General features: G+C 28.7%; 1 long non-coding RNA gene across 1 annotated transcript; it reads right to left on the bottom strand.

The window, feature by feature from the left end:
* Positions 1-8,602: 8,602 nt before the first annotated feature.
* Positions 8,603-9,500, bottom strand: LOC121210914 (uncharacterized). The gene is made up of 2 exons (XR_005906183.1): positions 9,175-9,500; positions 8,603-8,865 (listed from the first exon to the last, which is right to left on the bottom strand). It is a non-coding gene; the product is annotated as an uncharacterized lncRNA (long non-coding RNA).
* Positions 9,501-10,393: the final 893 nt, after the last annotated feature.

Below are 10,393 nucleotides of genomic sequence, written 5' to 3'. Positions count from 1 at the left end.
GATGGAGCAGTAGAAGGGGATAGGCAGGTAGATATGGAGGTGTCCTAAGAAATGACAAGGGTACAATTTTGGGACTATTCTCTTTTCCCATTACAGGTTCATGATTCGAAATTGGCTGAGTTGCTAGCTATTAAAACAACTTTTGTTGTCCTTGTCAAAATTGACTGGAAAGGTAAGACACCTTTGATCATTGAATTAGATTCTTTAAATGCTATCAGCTCGATGATGAATGCAAATGCCAGGCCTTGGGTTTATTTGAGTGCATGTTAAGGCATTGACATTAAAGCTGTAATTGGCGACATTAGCTTTGTTCATGCTTTTAGAGAAGCCAACTCAAAGGAAGACACTATGGTGAAGGCCAACATAAAAAAACTTGTCCCTTTTTAGCCTAGTGGTAATTATTGTCTGTTTTTCCTTTTGGTGCATTTATTGGGGTATTTAATTTTGGATGCTAGTGTATTTTTTTAGCCTCTCTTTGCTTTTTTTGTTGATCTTGGTAGTGCATTTCAACTTGGGGACTTTGGTCGTATTTTTTGAATTTTATTGAAAGTACCTACTTGTGTCACGGGATTACGGATCAAAGACCATGACAAACGTGCAAAGATCATCCTATGAAGGTAAATTGATTAAATGGGGCTCATTTGACCCACTTACATTCGCTAGATTCGTGGAACATGTGGAGAAACCTATCTACTTGAAGCCTTAGTGGCCCAGTGAAACACTTATGGAAAATTAAGGTTGTCATGGTAAATATGGAAACTAATCTTAGAAGATTGGATATCTTAGAAGATTGGATTTTGTAATATTAAAGGATTCATCCCTTAAGTATATCAATTGTAGATAGGCTCTAATCTTGACTGTTGATGTAACTCAATCTGTATCATAATATTTAGGGGAGTTCAACTATGAATAGAGACATTCCCCTTCATTTGTAATCATTTAGTTGCAATCCTTTATAGTAATTGAATACTATAGAAAGTATTTACTCAAACACCTTTTGTACGTTGCTCTCTTATGACATTTTCTGTTCTTTCGTTGCTTTTTCATTTTGAGTTGTTTTCGTTTTATTTTCGGTGCCTGGAGAGAATTTCTATTGTGAATTCTCACTTTGCGAGAGTTAAGCTGACTTAGGCGGATTTAAACCCAAGAAATTGGCTAAGGCCGCACGGATTGCGACTAAAGTTCCAACCCTATGACACTTGCTTATCGTTGTTACCTTCAGTTTTCACTTTTTGTATCTCTCAGTCTCATAATAAAATTTTATACTACTTAACGAAAAAAAAAAGAATGATCAAATTGTTGAACATGGACTAAATCTACAACTTTACTCATGGTGCATGACTACAACTTAACCAAATGGATTCAACTACTATCATTTGGGTTAAGATTAAAATTTGAAAATTTGAAAAGTATAAGAACTAAATTGATCAATTTAAAAAAAGTACAAAGACTTTGGCAAGGTTGGCAAAGGCTAAAGTACTAGGAACTTAAGTTTAACCGAAAAAGATTACATATTAACATCTATACAATTAAATTTAAATGAAATCAAAACACATGTGACAAGAATCGATCTTAAAACTGATAAATCAATGAAGCTTTCGCAGTGTTGGTAAAGATTGAAGTTCTATGTACTTAAATGCCCAAATTAAAGTTGACCATGCACAAATGTCATTTATGAGTTCTCTTTGGGGTTATTCCATGTTCAACTCTCAGAATATATAAATCATATTTAAATTATTTTATTCCATGTTCGAATATATTTGGATTTCTCAGTTGTGCTTGAAGGGATGTTCGGCAAATACACATGGTTAAAGTTTAGCAAATGATGATGGTGGCGGTGTGCCCAATTTAGAAAGCCTCATGATTTTTGCCCATTTAGGAACCAATTGGATCCTTTTTGGTTCAAAATATATTTTGAACTCGCTCAACTATTCACTAAATTACCTCTTTTTCTCAAAAATCAGTACACGGAAGGTTTTTTTTTTCTTTAATTCCTAAAACCTAGAAACCAAAAATACAATGGACTTGAGAATAGAAGTTGCGGAAAATGGTATATTAAGTTTTGAAGGGGTTTAATAAAATTTTTTAAAATTTTTTTTTTATATTTAATTAAAATTTCCAAAATATTTGGGGGTTTAATGAGATTTTTTAAAAGAATTTGGAGGGTTAATTAAGATTTTAAAAGTTTTTGAGAGGATTAGTGAGAATTTCTAAAAATTTCAGATGGTCTAGTTGAATTTTTCAAAAATTTAATGAAAATTTTCAAAAAAAAAATAATAATTTAGGAAGCCACAACCCAAGCCGTATGCCACCGATGCAAAGGAAGGGGAAGAGCACCAAGAAACAAAAAACCAGGCACCACCACTACACATCTCCAACGTAAGAACCCATGTCGTAGTAAAGGATTTGACTATCTTAGAAAAAAGCCGAAGAAAAAGGAGGAGGCAAGGGTGAATAGCGGGGCAGGACCCCCAAAAATGAAAAATTGCAGTTATGCCTCCTTATAAATCATTAATAAATTTATATATAATAAAATTACACTTTAGCTCTCAAAAATATATATATATATTTTTAGTCCTTTCAAAAATGAAGAAATCATAAAGACATAATGATTTTGTTGGCTTTCCAACTTTACAAAAAAAGTTATTTTAGTTTTTCATTTAATTTTTCGCCTCTTTCAATCATTGAATTTGCATTTTTTGTCAAATCACTCCAAAATAGATGAAAAAGTTAACATTTGATAACTTTTCTGACGTGACATACACGTGAATTGTCACATCAATAATTAATTAATTTAAAAAAATTAATTATTAAAAAATATTTTTAATATTTTTAAATTTAAAAATAAATTCTATAATTTTTTTGAATTTTTTAAATTTTAAAAAAATAATTGTTGACCCTTCTGCATGTCAATTCATGTATACGTGACGTCAGTAAAGTTAATAAATGTTAAATTTTCTATCAATTTTGAAATAATTTAACAAACAATGTAAATTTAAGGTCTAAAAAAATAAAAAAAATTAACTAAAAGCCTAAAATTACTTTTTTTTTGTAAAATTAAATGGTCAAATAAATTATAATACTAATCATAAACTAATACATAATAAAATCATATTTTCAAACTCTTAAAAACTTTTTAATTCTCCATTAAATGAAGGAGGATTGTTGATCTACATACAATTGCATGCCACAAAGTCCCAACTATTTCTTTAACCAACCTTTTCTTTTCCATTTCTATTCATGGCGTTTGAGCCATGACAAGATTTTCAAAGACACTGAGTGAATTTAGTTTTACCAGTTGACATGCTGCTCATTTATACAATTTTTTACCCTTAAAAAGCTATCCCACTACATGCTGCAAATTGTGAAGAAAAACATTGTAATAGGTAAATAATTACTAATTCATAGAGATGTAATAGGTGAGGAAAGTTCACTATTATTTCCAAAGAGATCAGAGATTTTAAGTTTTGAGTTTAACAGTTTATGTTAAGTAAATATATGGGTTTTTTCATAGATTTATTTTGGTTAGTTAGTTAATGTTTCTAATTTGAGTTAGTTATTTAATTTAGTGTATGTAATGATCAGTTTTAATTTAACCTTCAATGTTTATATCTTTTGTCAATTTGACTTTTTTCTTTTTTCAGTTAAATTTGACTATTAACTTTTCAAAAAGAGTCAAATGCTTTTTTAACGGAAATGCTGACTAAAATATTATTTTTTTAACAATATTGGTGTTGCAACACGTATAACAATCCACGTGTACTTCATGCTTTGTCTTATATTCCACATCAACAAATAATTTAAAAATTATAAAAACAAAAAAATTCATATTTCAAAAAAATTATAAAAAATTCATAAAAATTAAAGAAATAGCCTAAAGAATTTTAGGATTGCCATGCGGGCTGTCATGTTTAGAAATATATTGTTTTAGTCAAAATTTTTATTAAAAAACAACAATTTGACTCTTTTTAAAATGTTATTTTTAAACTTGACTCTTTTTAAAATATTAAAATCAAATTTAACTGAAAAAATAAAAACCAAATTAACAAAAGATATAAGCATTAATAATTATAACTTTAAATAAAATAACTAATCATTTTCCACCATAAAGCAAAAGGAGATGTAATTATTCAAAGTTTATAAAAGGGGAGACAAAACAAAGCATTTGAACTTTACAAACAAAGCTCCACAAAGGCTTAAATTTTAATCAACTTTCCCAAAGATTTTGATCATTGAATTTTGGGGTTAAATTGCATTAATCTCTCCCATTGTTATGCTTTCTTTTTCTTTCTTCTAATTAAAGTCAATTTTTGCAATCATACATTTTCATCTCTATAAATAAGTTAAATGCATATATGATTAGTTAAAAAGCTAAAACCCCATCTTAATTTCTTTCCCCACAAACACCTACCACTTTATTTTATTACTTTAATTTGGGTTAAACAAAGTTTTCAAGCATGTCTTGTGACTAACTCAATCGATCGAATTCAAGGCTTGTCTGTCACTAATTATGATGGTAACAAGTTTCTGGGTTTAATTCCAATAAGAGACCCTAAACTATTGTTTGGATTTTGAATTTATTTCTAAACTTTAAAATGTTTTAATTGAGTGTTAAAATTATCAGTATTGTATCAATTAGGTCCTTTCATCAACTTCACCATCAATTTAAGCGTTCAATGGTAGGTTTTTTTGGTTACTTAAATGGAAGTTTGAACATGACATTGGGCATGTTTAATATACATCGATCAAATTGCAAACCCTTTTGTACCTATGGCATGGAGAGTTCGGATCTAATAAAGGGTGTCAATCAAATTTAGGGCTATCTCTTTGTTTTTAACATGTCAGATCTAAATTTTCATGTAGTAGGTTTAAATATGTTTATAATTTGGTCAATGTGTTTCAAATATGCTCTAAGTCAGATTTGAGTGAGCATCTAACGCCCAAACTAATGGTTAAAATGAGAGGATCTAGTTGACATGATGCTAATAACTTAAAGAGTTAATTAAAATTTTTGAAGTTTGATCACCATTTTAAATTTTGAATCATAGTTTGATGATGTCTGATGAAATTAAACCATTATTATTTTTAAAAGCGAACGCAAACCTCATGAAATATGGCCTACTAAAAATGATTGTTAGTTTATGAAATGCTACAAGTTAAGATGAAATCAATATTAGTTGAGTATATAATAGATATATATGTATATATTTTACAAATGCATGTGCTTATATTTCCTTTAATCTAAATTGAAGCCTAGTTGTGGGATTTACTAAGTTTTTGCTTGGTAGAGTGATAAGAAAGTTAGAAAGATGAAAAATTAAAAGGTAGAAAAATAGAAAGATGGAAAATATAGTTTTTATTTTCATAGGTATGCTTGGTAAGAAAAATGGAAAAATAGAAAGGAAACATAATTTTCTTTTCCTCCATTGCTTTGTAAAGTTAAAAAATGAAAATAAATAAAATAAAATATTGAAAAATACATAATTTTGAAATAACTTACCCATATCTCTCATTTTCTCTCCTCTCATCATTTCAATTTGGAAGGAATGGTTTTTAAACATTAGAATGGAAAATGATCATAATTCTTATTTTTTTTGTCCTCTCACTTTTATTCTTTACCAATCACACTCAAAATTTATTTTATTTCCACTTTTCCACTGCCTCTTATCTCTTAATTTTTCCACCCAACCAAGCAAAGCCTTAGGGTATGTAAAGTGGAAAGAAAATTGGAAAGATGGAAAATTGAAGATATAGAAAAATAAAAAGATAGAAAATATAGTTTTTCTTTCCATAGGTGTGCTTGGTAGGAAGGATGGAAAAATAGAAAGAAAAAATAATTTCATTTTTATCCATTGCTTGTTAAAGTTGAAAAATGAAAGGAAAGACAAATAAAATATTTGAAAAAATACATAATTTTGAGCTAACATACACATCTCTTTCAATTTCTCCTCTCTCATCATTTCATTTTGAATGATTTGTTTTTATGAATTAGGATGAAAAATGATCATCTCTCCTATTTTCTTTCCCCTAACTTTTCTTCCCTACTAAGCACACTCAAATTTTATTCTCTTCCCACTTTTTCATTTCCTTCTCCCATCCCTCCATTTTTCTAAACCCTAAAAAATCACTCTGAATAGATTCTAATTGAATTGTATGCAAACATCAAGTTTGTGGCAGTCTCATGCTAAAGGATGGGATTAAACAATATAACTAAAAGCAGGTTAGTCTAATTGAAAACTTTGAGATTTTAAGTTCAAGTTTCACTTTATAAAAAAGTAAGTTATTTCTTTTAAATCTATGTTGATTAATTAATTAATTAATTTGAATTAAATTGAATTAGTCTAATTGATTTGAAAGCTACTCTTACAACACCAATATCATATATGAGATTACTAGAGAATTTAATGAAGATTTAACACAATTAATGTCTAATCTCATCATCATAGTTGATCTTTCTTGTCAATTGGATTGTCATCTTTTTACAAAGAAGATCATGGAGTTAAAAAAAAAGATAATATGAAAAAAATTGTGATGTGAAGCAACTACCTCTTCCTTGATGTTTAAGGACATATAAATTATGTCCATTTTCTTATGTTAAACAACATGTTGATTAGAAAATCTATCAATATCCTAATCTTTGTGATTAACAATATAGTTTGCTAAACATCCCATCAATACTACTCCAATTTATTTTTTAATAATTTGCTAAATTTGGTTAATTTTTTTTCATTCAAGCAATGGCCTTTCATATTAATTTTACTAAATAAAGTTGCTTGATGATCACATTTGGTGAAAGAGAATGAAAAGAACCTCAAAATATATCTATATAAGGGAAGAATAATTTTGCTTTGTTCTTCCTTGATATAGAAGGGAAAAAAAAATTCAAAGATAATGATTTTATTTATATATTTAGGGGCAAATAATTTTGGTTTGTTCTTCCTTCACTCTTTGTTTTATTAGAAAAAAAAATATTTATACTAAATTTGGTGAGGATATTATTTTTTCTACATATGTTCAGTACATAAATAAGCGATAAAATCATTACACATGATAATTTTTAGCAACTCACAGATTTGTTTGTGGTAAATAAAAGGAAATTTTTACTTATTTTGAAGATGTATTATATAAAATTTCCCCTCATATTATTATACTAGCAATGAAACGTGTATTTAAATTATTTCATGTTATTTAAAGAAGCTATGTATTTTTTTTAGTTAAATATGCTTTATTCAGTAATTTTTACCTAAATTTTTAATACCCCAATTATTTATTAACTGATATTTAATCTAAATTTTTAATTGTAATCTATTAATTTTTTTGTTTTAATTTTATTGGCTAAATGCTTAAATTAGGGTCATCCTTTTAGGGGTTGCTCACATAAGGGTCAAACTTTTGAAAATACTATAAGGGCCTAACCTTTATAAAAATGTTAGAATAACGATTTTTTACGCACTTCAGCGCAAATTGAGTAAAAATTAGGTGAACTCTAACATATTTAGAATAAAATACATGACAGTTAAATAAGATGTTGCTTGAAAATAAAATAAAATAATAAAAATAAAATTTGAGACATGATATATGACATTTGAGAAGCCCTTATTTGAGCACGTTCAAAAAGGTTTGGCTCTTATTTGAGCACTCTCAAAGTTTTGGCCCTTATCGAAGCACTTTGAAAGGTTTGACTTTCTGATTTACCGTAATTTGATACGTTAAATTAGGCAGATCCCAATACACTTGACAAGCTTAGTCTCAAGCAGTTTGAAGGTATTTGTCGTGTTTTTACTTGGTTTTAATTATTTTCTTTAATAAGTGAATTAGTGTGTTTTATACTACTTTTGAGACCTGAATTGGCCAAATATGCCATATGGACTTTAACAGTTGATTGAGTATTGTACGGAGTCAATGGTGGCTCGGATGTGAACGAAAACATCACCTAGAAGGGGGTATCGCGATATCGAAGTCTGGAAGTTGTGATACCCCTAACATTGCTAAACGAAGAGGATTGAGTCCATCTACGATGGTATTGCAATACTAGCCATGGGTATCGCGATACCCAACCTCTCAAGGCTCCCCCATTTCAAGATTGGCGTGGATATCGTGATACCAGACCATGGGTATCGCGATACCCTGAATAGATGAGACAAAAAATGATTGCAAAGGTAGTCTTTGTCCAACTCCAACACCAATAAAAAACACACATTGAGGGGAATTTTTGGTATAATTTTTGGGTTGTAATCAAATTAAAAGTCACTTTTGACTGAGAACTAAAGAGGTTGCTTTTTAGTTTAATTTTTGTCTTCTTTTTAGGGTAGTTGTAGTTGTCTTCTTTATTTTTTTAGGGTTTCAAATATAGCTTTAGGGTGTTAGTTGCTAGTTAGTTAGTTTTACTATAGCTAGGTGTTATTTATCTTTAAGTACTTTAACTTTACACTGTCTTTTCATTTTCATCTAAAGTAGCTTAGTTCCATTTCCAATTTCTTAGATAAAAATTTGATCTTTTGAGTTTTTCTTTATCTTCATTGTTGCTATTTCTATTTTCTTCAAGTATTTATAGTAAGTAGCCCAATTTCCCGGGCCCATCAGAAATAATAAAACAAAATAATTAACAAAAAAAACCAAAAAATTAAAACAGTCCATTTACAGTTCATTTAACCCAAATACAAATTGAATCCCAAAACCCTAAACCCTAACCCAACCCAATTACAGTGGCCCAATTTGAAGAACCCTCAAGGCCTAATAATTAAGGATTCCAGAAACCCTAAGGGTTTCTGAAACAGTTTGCGCCGTAGCCTTCTAGCCTGGAATCAAGCCTCCACGTCACCACGAACGGCCTCTTCCTCCATACGGTCATCTCCGCGATAGAACCTACGAGAAGAAACAGTTAAGCAGTACCAATAACAGAATACAAAATAGCCAGCAAATGTATCGCAAAATCGAAGGCTCTTTTATATTTTTCTTTTATTATTCATTCTATAAATCGGCTATAAAAAGAGGCCGAATGGAATTTGTAACTTTTTACGCATACAAACGAATATACAACATCCAAAAAAATTTTGAAAGGTGTTTTTTTATTTGAATATTCTTCAGGTTTTTATTTTCTTTTGATTCTATTTCCTTTGGTCTTTCATTAGGATTCTTATGTATTTGAAAACATTAGGAAAATGAAAGATTTACCTTACAAATATGCTATTGGATTCTATTTACTTCGTTGAAATCGAGGCTTAAAGGGAATTTCATGGCTGAAAATGGCAACCCTCGAAGCTTGAATCTGCTAGTCGCCGTTTATGGTGGCGGATTGGCATTTAAGGGGAGGGATTTAGGATCGGCCAAGAAGAGGATTAAAAGGGGGCTAGGGTTTTGATTCATAAATAAAGGCCGAATATTGTTTTGTGGCTTTGTTTTGGCTTTTATAAAGGACAGAAAACGGTGCCATTTAGAGCTTATTGCAATGGCTTCAAAGCGGTGTTGTATAGGGTGACCCATTTCAACCCGACCCGATACCCATGAGGATCCGCACGTTTTGCTTAAAGGGAATATTTGTGCAATTAGTTCCTCTCTTTTGCGTTGTCCTATGATTGGGCCTTGTTTGAATTTTCTTTTTTTAAATATGTCCCTAGAATTTGGATATTGTTTCAAATTAGTCCGTGTTTAAATGCTTCGTTTTGGAATTTGGTTTAATTGCATTTTTAATCACCTTTCATTTGTACGCACTGTATTTTAATCCTCAACTCTATTTTTAATGGAATTTATAAATTATCCTTTTAGCTTGGTTTTATTTCAATTAAGTTTTTTTCCTCATTTCAATATGTATAATTCTTTATTTTTTTTAAAGATTTATTTAGTATTAATTTTTTAAAATTATTTAAATATCTACTTTGAATTACTTTAATAATTTTACCATGTTTCAATTTGGTATTTTACTTTCATTTGCCTATATTTTTTATTTGTTTAATTATATAGTTATTATTTTAAAAATCTCTTTTATATCATGTTGTTTTAAAAGTTTGTATAATATTTAATTTAATTACCCTTATATATTATTATACATATATAGTTTATATTAAAATTATTTTTATTCTATATATATTATTGGTTTCATATTGTTTTATGTATATATTTTCTTTTAAATCTATTTATGTATATATATTTCCTTGCAAATCTATTATGTATATAGTTTATTCCTTAAAAAAATATATTTTATTATACACTTTTGTTATTTAAAACTCTTTCATATATTATTATCCCTTTTATATATTATTTATATTAAGTTTTTTTATTGTATGTATATTATCAACTTTAAATAGACATATTTCGTTTTAAAAATATTTTGTACATTATTTACTTCAACCTTCTTCTTTCATAATATCAATTATAACAATCATTTATATATTAT

Source organism: Gossypium hirsutum, chromosome A12 (genome assembly GCF_007990345.1).
Source record: "Gossypium hirsutum isolate 1008001.06 chromosome A12, Gossypium_hirsutum_v2.1, whole genome shotgun sequence".
In the NCBI taxonomy this organism is placed as follows: Eukaryota; Viridiplantae; Streptophyta; class Magnoliopsida; order Malvales; family Malvaceae; genus Gossypium; species Gossypium hirsutum.
Note: the sequence above shows the minus strand (reverse complement) of the source record. Positions and strands in the feature narration are given on the sequence as shown.